The following is a 9,534-nucleotide window of genomic DNA, read 5'->3' as shown; positions in this document are numbered from 1 at the left end:
ATCACACAAGGCCAGGCAGCAATATCTGCTTCTGCAAAGGGCCATCCCCCTCTTTCTGAGGTGCGCTCAAACCGAACTGCTGCAGGTGCTGTTGGTGTAAGGACGTTGCCTCCATCCCATGACAGCCTATGGACCAACATTTTTAGAAGGTCTTTTAATGCCTGAGTGCAGGGACAAGTCCCTGAGTGGGATCATCAGCATGGTCAAGGAGGGAGGGACGCCTCACAGTTTTCTCAAGACGTTGCTAAGAGTCTCAATACGTGCTGCTTTCTCTGCACACAAGCATCTAAAAGCTTTGAACATCTGCCCTGTGAGCCCTGAGAGGCTGCTGCAAATGGCACAAGTTTTTTTTTCTGGTGTTTTATGAGTGAGCTATTGGAGGGGAAGGGGACTTGGGGAGGACGGGTGCTCCCAGCCAGGGGGGCAGCGGTGGATGCAGGAAGCCGAGACACAGGGGCTGCAGGGGTGGGAATGAGTTGGCCAACTGAACTTGCTGCCCCAGGGGCTCTTGTAGCTGGGGCCAACACCTTGTCCTCGTCTGATACATCACGGCTCTTCTCTTCCTGTCCAGCCCCATGTTGTGGTTGCTGGGGTGTGTGATGCTCCTGGAGCCATGGGTGGGACCGGGGGCTCTGGGACTCATCTGCCCAAGGGACCCCTGTGCAGGCAGTGTGGCTGGAAGGTCCCTGCTCAACGGGCTTCTTATCTTCCAGTGCAAGTATCAGCAATGTTAGGGAATAGCAGCTCTGTGTAATTAAGACGTGGCACGTCACATTCAGCAGTTTTTTATTCCCAAGTGGTGTTTGTTTCCGCTGAGCTCTGTGGGGACCTTTCCCTTGAGCCAGCCTCAAAGGATAGAAATATGTTCTTAGAAATGCATGCCAGCATGGGTGATTTTCCAGGTGCTGAATGTATCTGTGCAAAGCCCGAGCATCCCTGCATGTCTCCAGGGACAGGACAGGGAAAAGCTTGTGCATCAGTTCTCCGTGGAGACTCGTGTTGGAAAAGTCAGGGAGGTGGGAGAGGGTGGGCGAGGGTGGGCTGTGCCCTGGCTGTACCCTGGCTGGGGTTTTGTCCCTGTTGCAGCGAGGGCAAGGCGAGCTGTGTAAGCCAGGCAGCACAGCTTATAGCTCCCAGGTCTCAGAAGATCGAAGGTAACTGATAACTCCTACCTTGTAGCCAGGTAACACCTGCTGCCCTCAGCATCTTGTGCTGCTACCCATCTGTCTCAGGACCAGCTAGCAAAATCCAAGTCAGCAAAGGCATTTCCATCACAGCCCTCAGATGTGCGGTGCCTGCTGAAGGGTGGGAAAGTTTTCAGCAAAAAACTCCCTAAGTACGTGATACTGGTGTGTCTGGTACCTGTAAGCTCAGGCTCTGTTGCTGGTTGCCTCTTGGCTGTGTGCTGGTGGCTGCTTTGCTCCCCTCGACCTGCTCCGCTGCAGGGTCGAGCTCTTGCAGGGACAGGCAGTCCCAAGGGACTCCATGTCTGCAAAGTTTGAACTACTTTGTCAGAAATCCTGAACGAGGAAAACAATCAAGCGCACCAGAGTTTGGTTCTGCAGTGACTCAGAAGCTGGGGAAGGGACAAACTCTATCTTGTTTTTAATATTTTGGATATTGCAGACTGGTGAGTTCTTAGCCTCTTTATGCTTAATGAAGTTTTATTGTTTAAAACGTAGTTTTTAATTTTAGGTACTGTTAGGGAATAGACTGCCTTAGCTTATTGAAGCCTCATTAACATGTAATAACTAAATAAATCCCCACTGATACTTAGGGCACTTTCTAAACAGACTTCAGCAAAGCTCCTCAGTGGTACTGAGCAATAATACTGGCCCAGAGCTTTGAAGGTGGAAAATGTTAAAGCAGCACCATATTGGCTTCAGTTTGATGGGACAAAGCCCATCAAGATACTTGCTGGCCTCATGGTGTCCCCAACCCATGCCATGACAGAAGAATCATTGAAAGTTAAAGGAAAGCCCGCTACTGATTAACATAAGGACTTTGATGAAATTTTCTAAGAGCTTAAATAGGCAAGAAACACATCTTAATAAGCAAGAAGTAAAATAAATAAATAAATTCCCTAAAACTTTAATTGCTGGTGCATAAGTCTGGAACCTGCAATCTCACTTTTAACAGGTCTGCTGTACAGCTGGATTGTCAGCCACTGAAGATATTAAGTTATAATTAAAATGCTGGCAGTTCCTTAATGAGAGGCACTGCTACAATATCGTTCAGCACTGTAATTGTTCGGCTTTCTGATGGGGATCATGACTAATTATTCTTCTTCAGTATCCAGTATCTTCAAATAAAATAGAATTGGAAAGGATACGGTCATCATGTCAGTGTGCCGGAGGAGGAGCGTGAGCACTCAGTAGGTGATTCTCCAGGCAAAACTGCTTCCAGAAAGAAAAGTTTCGGGGGGCTGATGGCAGAGTAGGATCCGACTTGATAAATGCTGGGGTTGTTCCCTCCTCTTGGCTGCTGGAAAGCCAAGGTGGCTGCGCTGGTGGCAGAGAAGTAATAATGCTGTCCAAGAGATCGGTTCCCGTCTTATGTGAAACCCTAACTCTTCGACTGCTGTTTCACTTAAAAAACTGAACAAACAAACAAAAATAAAATGGAGCACCATAAACAGAGGAGCTTTTTTTAACCTCTCCAATGCTTCGTCTAAATGAGCAGAATTGCACGCTAACTTCAGTGGCCAGATCCTGGCACACGAAGCCCCAGAGAGAACACCTGGGATGGGAAGGGGCTGCGGAGGGGAGATCACATCCCAGTGATGGTGCTCCGGTATGTGACAGAGTCCTGTTGGTCCTGTGGCCAACAAGGACCTGGGCAACGACACAATGGCCACTGAGGGAAAGTCAATCAGACAGCAAGGAATAACAATTTCCCAATGGGAATAGTTAAGCATTGGAACTGGAACCCAGAAAGCCTATGGGAGCTCCATGCCTGGAGACGCTTGGTTACCCACATCCTGGCTCTCAGTAATCTGAAGCTGTCCCTACTCTGAGCAGGAGGTTGGGCTAGAGACCTTCAAAGATCCTTTGCAGCCTAAATAATTAAACAGGTCACCTGGTGTGCAGGAGGGACGTACAGCATCCATGCATTGTGCCCAGGCACACCAGGCCCCTTGTGTGCACACCAGGAGCTGTTCTATGATGGTGCCCTGGGAACAGACACCTCAGAGTGAATTAGAGTCTTTCTGGTTTGAGTGCACCGTCCAAGGAGCTTTACTGCATTTTAGCAAACAGAAACAACCTGCTCCTGTTGTACTCGCTGGGAATTGCTCCAGAAATTAATGGGCGGGAGGAGGACTGGGTGCTGAACCGTCCCTCTGCAGCTGACATGGCTAATTGCAGGCATAGCTACAGGCAGGTAGCAATTTGGAGATAACACAACTGGGAATCTTTCTTGTCTCATTCGCACTGACATATCCATGTAATCAGTTCATTTTAGTCAGTTACTATTATTTCTCATTAAAATTGCTGCTCTTTGCTCTGCATGCTGTGTCTCTTCCCCCGCCACTCCCCTGAGAGATGAGCAATTGTAAAGCAAACAAGCGGAGGAAGTTTGACAATGGGTGATAACAGGACAATGCGAAATAGCAAACGGAAGTTCCAGTGCTTCCCAAGTGTCAAGACAAATAACAACGTGTATTTACTCCTCCAGTGTGTCTCTGTGTTTGTATCACTGGCGGAGGTGTGGGAGTGGATCAAGAAGCTGTGATAGCAATGGGTTTGAGGCTTGAGACACAGTCGGAAAAAATGGGAGCCACTGAGATGTGTGTATTGGTTTAATTAGTTCAAGTTTCTGAAAGTGCTTTTGTACAGCATACCCAGCAGTCTGCAAGGCTTCCAGTTGTGCAGATGTGTGTATGTATGTGCACATAGAGAGGCTAAAGGTCTAGTCCTGGAGAACGGGAATAAAGCAGAGACAATCAGCTCACAGTTAATTTTCTTCTTTTTTTTTTCCTGCTTTTTTCTTATTTCAGCTCTCCTAAGAAAATAAATCCACTGGCTCGCGTATCTTACACGGTCACTCCCTACACGCAATGCAGTGCTTTAAATGCTATGGCCTGCCTTTGAGCACTCTGTCCTGAGGATTTGTTATGGTTTAGCTATGGAGATGTGTTCTGTGTTGTTTTCACCCCAGCTGGCTGCATACAGGCTACAAGGTTTTTTAAGTTCTCTACTTGCATTAGCAGGAGAAAGTAAATATTCCCACTGCTCTTTAGCAATTCTCATCTTCAGGCACTGTTAATGGCATAAACCATCAATCAGTTGGCAGCAGGCTACAGCTGGAATTGGCGCACTTGAAAAACCCATGACATCGGATTAAAAAGCATCCACAGGACAAGTAAACACTGGTGAAGCCCAAGCCTGTGGGAGCAGGCAGCCCCGGGCAGACCTGCTGCCGAACCGGGCGAGCAGCATCCCCACGGTGCCTGCACAGCCCAGCCATTCTGCTGCTCCCACAGTCAAAGCCCTGTGGAAATTCTGTGCTGCCGAAAAACGCTTTTGCTTTCCTTAGGATTTTGCTTTCAAATAATGCTATCATGTTTTTGTTCTTTCTTAGCTGATTTTTTTTGTTTTATCTGGATAGTTTTGCAAACTCCCTGCATTGTTTTCAGCACAGGCCCTTACCCAGACCACAGGAGCATTGTTTCCTTCTGAAGACTTGTCACCAGCCTGTCCCCAAAGGGAAGTGCTTGTTGGGTACTAGCTACAGCCATATGATGTCTAGCAAACCAACATCATGTGAGAGGCCTGAAATACAGCTGAAACATTTAGTTTTATTGCATATTATATTATTTGGTGTTGGATGGTACAGGCAAACCAGCGTCAGCTGATGCGCTTGTAGGATTGTGGTTTGGCTTTAGTCCTATCAAGCACAGGGAATAGCTCTGCATCTTGAGATGCTGCAGTGGAACACAAATCCCCTTTTTACATCTCTGTACATTTAATAAATGCGATGGCTATTTACTGTCATGGAGCAAGGAGATTACATGACGGTTTTTCCCTTGAGATCCTTTGTCATTGCTTGGTGTACTTCAGAAGTAGCTGGCAGGTTTGACAGGTTAGAGAGTAAGGAGGAGAAAGGGCAAGAACTTAAGCACAAGTTAAATATAAATGTAATCTGTCTATTCAAAGAGGGATTTGCTGTCTGTTACAGCACCCTCCTGAATGAGTAGTACTGAGAAGTCAAACCCAAACACACCCCAAATACACAACTCACTCCCCTGGCTCTTCTGCATGGCCTTTCTACCCAGGCAGGTCCTGGAGGTGCTGCTCCTGCAGACAGCCTGGCTCCCTGTCCCCCCACTGCCACCCGCTGTCCCACGGGCACAAGTGAAGGGACCATGGCCCACACAACGTGAGGGAAGAAATCTTCCCTTGGCTTTGGTGCATTTTATGTGACCTGGAAAGGTTGGTCCTGGGGATTTGTTCTCTCCATCAATGTGCCAGGGAGTGCTGGGAAGAACCTGCTTTTATATACAAGAAACTGAGTGAATACATGTCCCTGACAGGATGAGGTCTGAGATGCAGAATTTGTCTCATTCTTTCAGTGAATCCCGCTGTTGTTATACTCCAGCAAATAGTTTTGATGCTCACATTTTATTTGACCGAGGCACAGGTCTCCCAGGGAAGGTTTCTGTCATCAGATCCATCAGTTTGCCTTCAATCGCTTCTCAGGTCAGCTCAATAAAGTGTCACGCTGGTATGTCAGAAGGACGGAGATCTCACACAGCTCCACAAGCTTTGAAAAATAACCTGCATGTACCAGCTACTCCAGGGAGGAGCTCCAGCATAAACAAACTGTCTCCCAACACCTGAGCATTTGTGGATGTGTAGGCAGGTAGTGGATGCTCAGGCTGTGGTTTTGCACCTTGCTGGGTACTGGGGACGCTAATGACATACATGGCAGGGGTGGTGGCCCCAGTGCTCCATGGCCCTTCCCATCTCCAGCAGTCACAATAACAGAGCAAAGCAGAAATGATCGGAAAGCATTCTGCAAGTTCATGCAGAAAGGGTCAAAGGACATGGATGCTAACAGGCACTAAGAAAAAGAAAGAAACCAAGATACTATTTTTTTTTCTTCAGTTTCGCTGTCAAATAAGTTAAAATATCTCCATCTCTGAATTTTTACCATGTTGAAAAAGTTTCCTGGGTCTAACTGAGAGAAGCTGCTCTGGACAGTGATGGTTGTTTCCTTTGTTGTGTCTAAACTTGTTTGTTGTGTTTGGTAAACAACCAGAGGCTTTTGGTTTCAGCTTTGAAGCCTAATGTTGTTTGGGAGTTTTTTCAACAACAGTACGACTCCTCAGGGAAAATATTTTGTTTGGAATAGGAGCTAATGCACGGGGATTTTGGTGCAGCAAGTTCAGTGTAAAGATGGAATTCACTCAGGTTCATACAAGGAGGTTAAAGTGTAGTAATGCTCTACATAAGAGTCACTGCAAAGGTAGCAGCAGAAAACTTGCCTTGCCAACTCTTAAATTACATGTTGGGGTTTTTTGTTCAAAAAGGGCTACTAGTGGGGCCTATTTGTTACATGCAGTACACACTGTTATTTCCAGTGTGTACTTACAATGAAACAGTTTTTTGTTGAGAAGAGCACGATCCTTTTCTCCTTGGAAATAAACCAGCACTTTAAATTCTCTCAGTGGTGACTTTTTCACTGCAAGCAAACTGGTAAAACATAAAAAAGGTTGTTTAGTTGGTTTGGTTTTTATTTTTCCTTAACAAGAGAGCAATTTAAAAACACGTGTCTGGGCTGTTGCTTATTTTACGAATTCTCATGCAGTAGAACGCTTTCAGCAAACTTTTGCCAAGTTTCTCACCGTGGTGCTGCAAATTCTGAGCATCGCAGTACCAAGTGATCCTGAAACGGTTCTCACCTTGGCCTCGGGCTGCGGTGCTGGGTGTGCTGGAGGGTGCTGGAGCCCTGCTGGGAGCAGTCAGGTTCTGCTCCTCCTGCCCTCACATGGGGCAGCTCAGAGGGTTTAGTATCTGTCTCTTCTTTAAATTCAGTAAGAAAATTAAGAATTGGTTACCGTTTGCTTTTGTCACTTTATGGGGTGTTGCAATGAGCAAAGGTTTAGCATTGCACTTTTTGTATCACGGCAGCATCTTGTGTATCTGGGCATTTTAGGAGAGGCTTTGAGGATCAGGGTAATTCAGGTGGGACGCTGGAAACCAAGGACGCAGTGGGGAGAGCGGAGAAAACCTCTGTGGTTTTTAACCGCTCTAGACACCGGTGGGGGTCTCCGCGCGGGGAAAGTTAAAACCTAAAGGAACGGCAGTGTTTTGAAAAGGATGTGATGAAAACACGAATATTGACGATCGTGACGCGCTCGGAGCTGAAACGCTCGGCCGGCGGCTGCTGCCCCCTGGCGGCCGCTGTGTCCCTGCCGGCCTCTGCCGCCCCCTGCCGGCCGCCCCGCGGCAGCGGCCCCGGCGGGGCTCCGTTACCGGGAGGGGAGATCCGTGTCCGCGCTGCTGGTGGGAACGCGGAGTGTCTGCGGCTGGTTTTGTGCCGGTGGAAATGAGGAAATTTGGAATTACTTTTGTGCCAGTGGGGTGGGAACCAAATGCTCCCTAAGCCATACTCCAGGAGATGCTGGTCTGCACAGCGGTGAATCACTTCAGGTCCGTGTTTTGGGGCTTGTCAGCGAGCCCACTGGGCCTGACCCTTGGGTGGTGTAAGCCAGCATCACCTCGCTGGCGGCACCCGGGAGCTGCAGTGGTTGTGGAATCCAAATGTGTGATCCCCACAAAAGCTACATGAAACAACAAATCTAGAAAAACAAGTTTGTTTCAGTTCCTCTTTGTGGGTTTCTCAGTTAACACCAGCTCCTGCCATTAACAACAGAAGCAGCTGCCCAACACAACCAGTTTTCTGCTTCTAGTGAGGACAGGCTTAGAGCTTCTCCTCCCATGACACAAGCCCCCCCAGGATCTCACCCTGCATAGAGGTGTGAGGCACCTCACCCTTGTCCTTAGCACCCTGCCGACCTAGACAAACACACCACAGCACGCTGCACCCCTGGCTTTAAGATTACTCTTGAATACCCGGGAAACTCCTCGACGTGAGGATGCCAAGTCCTGTTGGTGGGCATGTGCTGGGTCCCCAGCCCCTGGTGTCCCATTCCCCAAGTGCCTTTGGTGTGTACCTGAGCAGCCCCGGGCAGAAACGCTGTGCCAGCTCCTGCTGCCTTTTTGCCTGCTGGCAGCAGGCAGGAGAATTGGGCCAGGCCAGTGGGAACAGCAGGGGTTTTTAGGCAGGCTGCGGTGCTGCGGCGCTCAGGACGCTCTGCTCTGAGCCTGGTTTTGCCTCCTGGTTCTTGTGGCACAGAGGGGCAAGAACGGACTTCTTGTTCTGCCTTTGCACAGCGCCTAGCAACACACGGGCCTTGGGCCACACAAGTGGCACTTCTGGGGACTTCTGCAACACAGGTAATAACGTTTACTAAAATGGACTTGTGAAATGAAGGCTGAGGTAACCCAAGAACACGTTTGACAATCAGGACGAAGTAGGAAAGGTAGAACGCTTCTCTGTTGCTAACTTGCTTTCCCTGGGGTCTGTCATATATGTATATATATTTTACATGGTTCTCATACTAGTATAGTATTTCCCTAATGCTTGTATTCTATAAAATAAAAATCACACAGGTTCCTAGAACAAAACTAAGAGTACTTGCCTGTACTTATATATTTTTTTTAATTTTATTTTTTTTTAAACTCACAACAATATAACCTTCCAAGACGTGAGAAAAAAGAATGAGGGAAAGGATGGTGCAAGTCATATGTGACAGCTGGAAAAGTTACATGACCACTATCTAAAATAATAATTTCTATCTCACCTTTGTGATATATTTTTTGTAATTTTCTTTGCTGGCAGCAGCTGTCTTCAAATTACCACACTTTCAGAGATATCCCATCACTTGGCAGTGTCACTGTGACCTTCTTTATCCTCTTCCTTCCATCCCTCCATGAAGCTCACTAAATCTCTTTCAAAAAGTCTGCTCAAGTTACCAATTCTGTTCAGTGTTCCACTCTTGAACTCTACTTCTCTCTCATTTGGAGAGGATGAAAAAATAAATCCTGATATAGAAAATGCCAGCTTATCACTTCATCATCTCTTTTTCTGCTTGTATTTTTGCATCCACATGGCAATGGCATTAAGATGGAGCATTTGGGTATGTAATAATGTTTCAGTTTAGATAGGGATGAGACAGATCATAAAAATGGGAAAGATTTCTTACTTAAACAGCATGGTTGTTGAGATCCTGAGCCTGTAAATGTATAGATTTTTGTATGTGTACATTTAGAGTTAATGCAGGTAGGCAGCATCATAGCAGGACAACTTTCCAGGTAGGGATGAAATGGTGACTATCATCTGTGCCTTGGAAATACAACCCAAAGAAAGCTTCAATAGAAGAATAAAGGGGTTGCAGGTATCTATTTTCAACATACGCATAGCAGAACTTGTGGCTTGATAACAGAGCAGGTTAATTGTTGCCTGGTA

Source organism: Patagioenas fasciata, chromosome 10, assembly GCF_037038585.1.
Source record: "Patagioenas fasciata isolate bPatFas1 chromosome 10, bPatFas1.hap1, whole genome shotgun sequence".
Lineage (NCBI taxonomy): Eukaryota > Metazoa > Chordata > Aves > Columbiformes > Columbidae > Patagioenas > Patagioenas fasciata.
This window is presented reverse-complemented; position numbering follows the sequence as displayed.